Below are 9,218 nucleotides of genomic sequence, written 5' to 3' on the forward strand. Positions count from 1 at the left end.
GTCAATGCAAACTGTTTGAGTTAAACATCTTCTTTTAACTGGGAAGGGTTAATGCCACACGGTCAAGGTTAGGCTTGCACAGATCGGGAGGACCTTAGGAACAGTCCTGTGTTTGAATTGTCCTTCTAAACCTAACGGTTCCGCCGCTGTCACCCAAAATCAAATGACGTTGTGTTGCAGGCTTCATTTTGGGCCTACTTTTCTCATGGTCGCTGCGCTCAGACCGAGCGAGCTACGGTCAAGCGGGGCGTCACGTTGAACTCAGCACAGTCTGGACACTATGGTGATGCCATTTTTTGTGTTGATTTCAGAATGCCATTTTGGTGATGGTCCCTCTCCGCTTAAACATATTGCAAATTAACAAAAGTCAACTAGCAAGTCAGTGTCCATCAGTCAATTAGATGTCATTCTGACACCAAACTGATACCAATTGACACCAAACCCACTTTTTCCAACTAATTTAGAAGCCAACTATCACATATGTCAGAGCAGGCCCATAATTCACAGCGCCTTTAGTTTAAAACATAATAAAAACGTAAAACACATAGTTACGTTCAAACTGCGGGTCCAGTTCGGACATTATGTGTAGGCCTATGTGAGGCGACCCCGAATCCCGAGTTTCGGCTCAATAGGTCATTCGGTGCCCGAGTAAAACCCTAATTGGTGCTGAAAATCCACTTTTTTCCATGCCTTGCTATGGGGTCCTTGAATGAGCTATCGGACAGAAACGTTGGGGTCCGTGTCTATGGGCCGAGCCGGTTTCAATGCACCTAGTCTTGTGTCTCTAAATGTCGCCATTTTCGTAATGGTCAAAATGAATTGAAGTCATTGCAAATGTACGAGGCTGTTTCTCGGTCCGAGAACCTTCTAGAGCCACCTAACTCACCACGCAATATCGACCTGAGGTCTAGAACAAGTTTCTAACGTTTCGGAACTCTAGGTCTGACGGTTCATTTTTAGCTCGAACAAAGCAAACTATTGGAGGCAGTGTCAGTCTCTACGCACCCCAATACGTCCCTCCTTCCAAGTTGTGTATCTGTGTGATTTAGTTTTCCTTTGAATTTTTATGGGAAAAATGACTGATTTACAGTTCATGGGGGTTGCCTAATCACACATATGAAGTTTTGGACAGATCTGATTTTTTTAACCCTTTGAAACAGCCCCTGAGACACCAATTATGGCACTTCCGGTTGACACAGGAAGCTATAAGTCAACACATATCCTCATTGGGCTATGCTTTTACAGAATCCTGAGTTTTAAGTCTTTACGTTAAGAATTGACTGATTTACACAGGGTTCAATGCACTATGTCTATCAAATTGCAGGCAGGGTATGGATATACACTTTTAGGGTGATTTTAAGCACTTCCGGTTGGTCCAGGAAGCTTAGAATCGACACAGGTAGACCTCATAGTGTCCTGATGGACTGTCATCAAAGACAGGTTCATAAGGCATTCATAACCCACATAGGCCTCAGGTTGAATTTAGAGGAGCAGGCAATGTATTCCTATGGGGAGAGAGGTCAATGCACACTGTTTTTTTGTAAACACCTTCTTTTAACTGTGAAAGGTTAATGCCACACAGTCAAGGTTAGGCTTGCACAGATCGGGAGGACCTAAGGAACGTACCTGAGGTCGTTCACGGTTATCTCACTGTCACCCAAAAGCAAATGACATTGTGGTGCAGGCTTCATTTTGGGCCTACTTTACTAATGGTCGCTGCGCTGAGCGAGCTACGGTCAAGCGGGATATCTCGTTGAACTCGGCACGGCCTTGGGATTATGTTTATGCCATTGCCGGCTCTCTGTGTCTTTAAGCACCGCGCTTTGTCACTCCATCCTTGCTGTGTGTGTGTGTGTGAGAGCTTTTCTTTGACATCTGTTGGGAGAAATGACTAATTTTACAGTTCAGGAGGGTTGCCTAATCACACATATGAAGTTTTGAAAAGATCTGACCTTTTTAACCCTTGGAAACAGCCACTATGACACCATTTAAGGCACTTCCTGTTGGCACAGGAAGCTATAAATAAACTCATATCCTCATTGGGGTATGCCTTTACAGAATCCTGAGTTTTAAGTCTTTACGTTAAGAACTGAGTTATTCACGGAGGGTTTAGTGAGTGTGTGTTATTTCAGAAAATCATAGAAAATCACAGAAATCTCGCAGAGCTCCGCAGCACACTTTAAAAATATTCGTATGAACACCCTGCAACTGGATCTGTAACTGTTGAAAAAAAACACCTATATTTGAACATCACCATTCTGTCATTGTACGATTTCTCTTAAATGACGATAGATAAATGGCTGATTTTTTTTTATTGACACCGGAGGCTCCTTGACTTTGACGTGAAGTGAAAAAATAATTTCTCTATTTTCATTTTGGACCTTTAATCCCAGAAAAATGGCCATAACTCCAAAACCGTTGAGGCCTAGACGCCATCTTGTTCGGGGCCAACTGCCCATTATGCCAAACCTATGCTCACCAAGTTTCGGCTTCGAAATATTTTCAGTTTTCGAGATAAGGCCCCGTCATGATTCGTGATGTTTTGTCAAATTGCAGTATGATTGCTTATGCCCTCTTGTGGGATTTTCCGGGTTAGCGGAAAAATGACCAAAATTTGATTATTTTATAAAACGAAAACCGAATGTCCGACAAAGTTCATTGATGACTTCCCAGTAGGTCTGGCCCTGCCGCTCGGCCCTACGCCGTCCCGAATTTTACAAATGTTTTCGGACGTCTAGTAAGGGACCTTACATTTGCAATATGGACTTTTTCACTAACCATACAGAAAATGTCGAAATGTTCCCTTATGTATGTAAGCAAGGTTAGTTTGTATTTCATCCAACCATCTGTGCTACAAATTATGGCTACAGTATATGCAATTTCTTCCACTTTTTGAGTGACACAAAGATGCTTATCGAAATGGTGAAAATGCAACAGCTGTTAATCAAGACTCACTTTGACTTTATATAGTGTACCAAGAGATGGTTTCTCGCTTACGACCACACCGGCCTGATTACGCCTGATCTCTTCCGATATCGGAAGCTAAGCAGGGTTGCGCCTGGTTAGTACTTGGATGGGAGACCCTGATATGTCTTGTTTAATGATATGACTCCTGACAAATACATTATGAGCAATAGTTTCCCATGCAGCTATCCTACAAGCCAGAATAAATACACAAAAGCTCTGAATGTTGAAATCCTAGTGCATTGTTCTGTTCTGTGGAGGAGTAGTGCATGAATGGACAATTTCATATTGGAAGCGCAATGGGGCTGCATTTCGCAACATGATGTTTCCACAAAATGCCAACAATGTTTGGCTCCAGACAAATGTTTCCAACTTTCGATTGGTCCACAATGTCTCTTTCAAAAGTGACTTCAAAGATCTTCATAAGCCTGGTCAGTTGACTCAAGTCTTCCTCAAGCCTGCCACCAAGCAACAGTTTATCATTAAACAAGACATATCAGGGGAGAGCGCGAACGCAGTCCCCCACTACCATAAATTATGCAATCGAGATTTCCACATTTGGGAAATTCGCAGGGGTCAGCACAGCCGGAGTGCAATGGCTGAGCCTCGCCCTGGGTGAACTGCCTTCTTGATCACAGTCTCTCCCTTGCCAGGTAAGTATGACTTGAATACATCAGTGGAGGGCAACTCTCTCCAGTGCCAACATTTTCGGCTGACGGTAACCACTTTGTGTTCTGATAATATCACATCACATCGACCTGCGTTAAATGCCGTTTAGGAATGAACTTGCAGACAGAGTGGTGAAAAAGTAGTTTATTTTGTTTACTAGACTATATCAGTGAAGCACGAGATTCCCATCATGCAACACTGTAGAAAAAAAATCTCCAATGACTTTTTAATATCTTAACCTGTCTGATATCACAAATGTATGCAATGTGACGAAATACAATCACATTCAGACACACACACATACACACACACACAGACAAATGCATGAAACCAATTGATTTATTATCGATAACATCTCACATTCTCTTGAGCTTTTGATTTACTCCGTAAAAGAAGGGTTCTAATTCCACCATGGAAAACACAGGGCCATCAGACATCAGTCCAGTTCCACTCCTCACCAGCATTATTTCCTTTGATCATTTGAACAGGGCGAAGGAGTACCAAGCACACACAAGCTGCATTCAGTAACGATATTCTTATTTGTCTCATAAATCAAAGGCTCCCTGACAGCACAAGGAACTTTGATCGTAATAAATTCAGCATCACCCCAGTGGACAAAAAGCTTGCAGCATCTGGTATTCCCAGGCAGTCTCCCATCCAAGTACTAACCAGGCCCGATCATGCTTAGCTTCCGAGATTAGGCCTGTTCAGGTTGGTATGGCCGTAAGCAAAGGAAAAAGTCTTGGTACGCCATTTAAAGTCAAAGTGAGTCTGATAAACAGACATTGCATTTTCACCAATTAGACAAGCAGCTTGAACTTTGGGTCACTCAAAAAGTGGAAGAAATTACATATGCTGTAGCCATCACTTTTTAGCACAGATAGTTGGATGAAATACAAACAAACCTTGCTAACATTTCAAAGCGAGGGCACATATTTCAGCCTTGCCAGTGAGAAAAAAACGGACAAATACAATGACTCCTGACAAATACATCATGAGCAACAGTTTCCCATGCAGCTATCCTACTAGCCAGAATAAATACACAAAAGCTCTGAATGTTGAAATCCTAGTGCATTGTTCTGTGCCGAGGAGGACTAGTGCATGAATGGACAATTTCATATTGGAAGCGCAATGGGGCTGCATTTCGCAACATGATGTTTCCACAAAATGCCAACAATGTTTGGCTCCAGATAAATGTTTCCACATTTCGATTGGTCCACAACATCTCTTTCAAAAGTGACTTCAAAGATCTTCATAAGCCCGGTGAGTTGACTCAAGTCTTCCTCAAGCCTGCCGCCAAGCAACAGTTTATCATTAAACACTGTAGAAAAAAAATCTCCAATGACTTTTTAATATCTTAACCTGTCTGATATCACAAATGTATGCAATGTGACGAAATACAATCACATTCAGACACACACACACACACACACACACACACACACACACACACACACACACACACACACACACACACACACACACACACACACACACACACACACACACACACACACACACACACACACACACACACACACACACACACACACACACACACACAGACAAATGCATGAAACCAATTGATTTATTATCGATAATATCTCACATTCTCTTGTGCTTTTGATTTACTCCGTAAAAGAAGGGTTCTAATTCCACCATGGAAAACACAGGGCCATCAGACATCAGTCCAGTTCCACTCCTCACCAGCATTATTTCCTTTGATCATTTGAACAGGGCGAAGGAGTACCAAGCACACACAAGCTGCATTCAGTAACGATATTCTTATTTACCTAGTCACACATATGAAGTTTTAAAAATATGTGACTTTTTTAACCCTTCAAAACAGACAGTGTGACCCAATTAAAGGCACTTCCGGTTGGCACAGGAAGCTATAAGTAAACACATGTCTTGATTGACATAGACACTTACAGAATCCTGAGTTTTATGTCTTTAAGTTGAGAATTGACTGATCTACACAGGGTTGAATGCAGTGTCATTTTCACCTTTGCTGGTGATGTACATCCAAATACCTTTTGGGTGAATTTAACCACTTCCGGTTGCTCCAGGAAGCTTAGAATCGACACAGGTAGACCTCTTAGTGGTCTGATGGACTGTCATAGAAGACAGGTTCATAAGGCATTCATAACCCACATAGGCTTCAGGTTGAATTTAGAGGTGAAGGCAATGTATTCCTATGGGGAGAGAAGTCAATGCAAACTGTTTGAGTTAAACATCTTCTTTTAACTGGGAAGGGTTAATGCCACACGGTCAAGGTTAGGCTTGCACAGATCGGGAGGACCTTAGGAACAGTCCTGTGTTTGAATTGTCCTTCTAAACCTAACGGTTCCGCCGCTGTCACCCAAAATCAAATGACGTTGTGTTGCAGGCTTCATTTTGGGCCTACTTTTCTCATGGTCGCTGCGCTCAGACCGAGCGAGCTACGGTCAAGCGGGGCGTCACGTTGAACTCAGCACAGTCTGGACACTATGGTGATGCCATTTTTTGTGTTGATTTCAGAATGCCATTTTGGTGATGGTCCCTCTCCGCTTAAACATATTGCAAATTAACAAAAGTCAACTAGCAAGTCAGTGTCCATCAGTCAATTAGATGTCATTCTGACACCAAACTGATACCAATTGACACCAAACCCACTTTTTCCAACTAATTTAGAAGCCAACTATCACATATGTCAGAGCAGGCCCATAATTCACAGCGCCTTTAGTTTAAAACATAATAAAAACGTAAAACACATAGTTACGTTCAAACTGCGGGTCCAGTTCGGACATTATGTGTAGGCCTATGTGAGGCGACCCCGAATCCCGAGTTTCGGCTCAATAGGTCATTCGGTGCCCGAGTAAAACCCTAATTGGTGCTGAAAATCCACTTTTTTCCATGCCTTGCTATGGGGTCCTTGAATGAGCTATCGGACAGAAACGTTGGGGTCCGTGTCTATGGGCCGAGCCGGTTTCAATGCACCTAGTCTTGTGTCTCTAAATGTCGCCATTTTCGTAATGGTCAAAATGAATTGAAGTCATTGCAAATGTACGAGGCTGTTTCTCGGTCCGAGAACCTTCTAGAGCCACCTAACTCACCACGCAATATCGACCTGAGGTCTAGAACAAGTTTCTAACGTTTCGGAACTCTAGGTCTGACGGTTCATTTTTAGCTCGAACAAAGCAAACTATTGGAGGCAGTGTCAGTCTCTACGCACCCCAATACGTCCCTCCTTCCAAGTTGTGTATCTGTGTGATTTAGTTTTCCTTTGAATTTTTATGGGAAAAATGACTGATTTACAGTTCATGGGGGTTGCCTAATCACACATATGAAGTTTTGGACAGATCTGATTTTTTTAACCCTTTGAAACAGCCCCTGAGACACCAATTATGGCACTTCCGGTTGACACAGGAAGCTATAAGTCAACACATATCCTCATTGGGCTATGCTTTTACAGAATCCTGAGTTTTAAGTCTTTACGTTAAGAATTGACTGATTTACACAGGGTTCAATGCACTATGTCTATCAAATTGCAGGCAGGGTATGGATATACACTTTTAGGGTGATTTTAAGCACTTCCGGTTGGTCCAGGAAGCTTAGAATCGACACAGGTAGACCTCATAGTGTCCTGATGGACTGTCATCAAAGACAGGTTCATAAGGCATTCATAACCCACATAGGCCTCAGGTTGAATTTAGAGGAGCAGGCAATGTATTCCTATGGGGAGAGAAGTCAATGCAAACTGTTTGATGTAAACACCTTATTTTAACTGTGAAGGGTTAATGCCACACGGTCAAGGTTAGGCTTGCACGGATCGGGGGGACCTAAGGAACGTACCTGAGGTCGTTCACGGTTATCTCACTGTCACCCAAAAGCAAATGACATTGTGGTGCAGGCTTCATTTTGGGCCTACTTTACTAATGGTCGCTGCGCTGAGCGAGCTACGGTCAAGCGGGATATCTCGTTGAACTCGGCACGGCCTTGGGATTATGTTTATGCCATTGCCGGCTCTCTGTGTCTTTAAGCACCGCGCTTTGTCACTCCATCCTTGCTGTGTGTGTGTGTGTGAGAGCTTTTCTTTGACATCTGTTGGGAGAAATGACTAATTTTACAGTTCAGGAGGGTTGCCTAATCACACATATGAAGTTTTGAAAAGATCTGACCTTTTTAACCCTTGGAAACAGCCACTATGACACCATTTAAGGCACTTCCTGTTGGCACAGGAAGCTATAAATAAACTCATATCCTCATTGGGGTATGCCTTTACAGAATCCTGAGTTTTAAGTCTTTACGTTAAGAACTGAGTTATTCACGGAGGGTTTAGTGAGTGTGTGTTATTTCAGAAAATCATAGAAAATCACAGAAATCTCGCAGAGCTCCGCAGCACACTTTAAAAATATTCGTATGAACACCCTGCAACTGGATCTGTAACTGTTGAAAAAAAACACCTATATTTGAACATCACCATTCTGTCATTGTACGATTTCTCTTAAATGACGATAGATAAATGGCTGATTTTTTTTTATTGACACCGGAGGCTCCTTGACTTTGACGTGAAGTGAAAAAATAATTTCTCTATTTTCATTTTGGACCTTTAATCCCAGAAAAATGGCCATAACTCCAAAACCGTTGAGGCCTAGACGCCATCTTGTTCGGGGCCAACTGCCCATTATGCCAAACCTATGCTCACCAAGTTTCGGCTTCGAAATATTTTCAGTTTTCGAGATAAGGCCCCGTCATGATTCGTGATGTTTTGTCAAATTGCAGTATGATTGCTTATGCCCTCTTGTGGGATTTTCCGGGTTAGCGGAAAAATGACCAAAATTTGATTATTTTATAAAACGAAAACCGAATGTCCGACAAAGTTCATTGATGACTTCCCAGTAGGTCTGGCCCTGCCGCTCGGCCCTACGCCGTCCCGAATTTTACAAATGTTTTCGGACGTCTAGTAAGGGACCTTACATTTGCAATATGGACTTTTTCACTAACCATACAGAAAATGTCGAAATGTTCCCTTATGTATGTAAGCAAGGTTAGTTTGTATTTCATCCAACCATCTGTGCTACAAATTATGGCTACAGTATATGCAATTTCTTCCACTTTTTGAGTGACACAAAGATGCTTATCGAAATGGTGAAAATGCAACAGCTGTTAATCAAGACTCACTTTGACTTTATATAGTGTACCAAGAGATGGTTTCTCGCTTACGACCACACCGGCCTGATTACGCCTGATCTCTTCCGATATCGGAAGCTAAGCAGGGTTGCGCCTGGTTAGTACTTGGATGGGAGACCCTGATATGTCTTGTTTAATGATATGACTCCTGACAAATACATTATGAGCAATAGTTTCCCATGCAGCTATCCTACAAGCCAGAATAAATACACAAAAGCTCTGAATGTTGAAATCCTAGTGCATTGTTCTGTTCTGTGGAGGAGTAGTGCATGAATGGACAATTTCATATTGGAAGCGCAATGGGGCTGCATTTCGCAACATGATGTTTCCACAAAATGCCAACAATGTTTGGCTCCAGACAAATGTTTCCAACTTTCGATTGGTCCACAATGTCTCTTTCAAAAGTGACTTCA

The 9,218-nt window shown here is 42.4% G+C and overlaps 1 non-coding gene across 1 annotated transcript; it reads right to left on the reverse strand.

Moving 5' to 3' along the window:
• Positions 1–3,461: 3,461 nt before the first annotated feature.
• On the reverse strand, positions 3,462–3,625 carry LOC135536532 (U1 spliceosomal RNA). Its single transcript, XR_010455005.1, has one exon. It is a non-coding gene; the product is annotated as a U1 spliceosomal RNA (small nuclear RNA).
• Between the last annotated feature and the right edge of the window lie 5,593 nt (positions 3,626–9,218).

This window comes from Oncorhynchus masou, unplaced genomic scaffold (genome assembly GCF_036934945.1).
Source record: "Oncorhynchus masou masou isolate Uvic2021 unplaced genomic scaffold, UVic_Omas_1.1 unplaced_scaffold_6285, whole genome shotgun sequence".
NCBI classification, from domain to species: domain Eukaryota; kingdom Metazoa; phylum Chordata; class Actinopteri; order Salmoniformes; family Salmonidae; genus Oncorhynchus; species Oncorhynchus masou.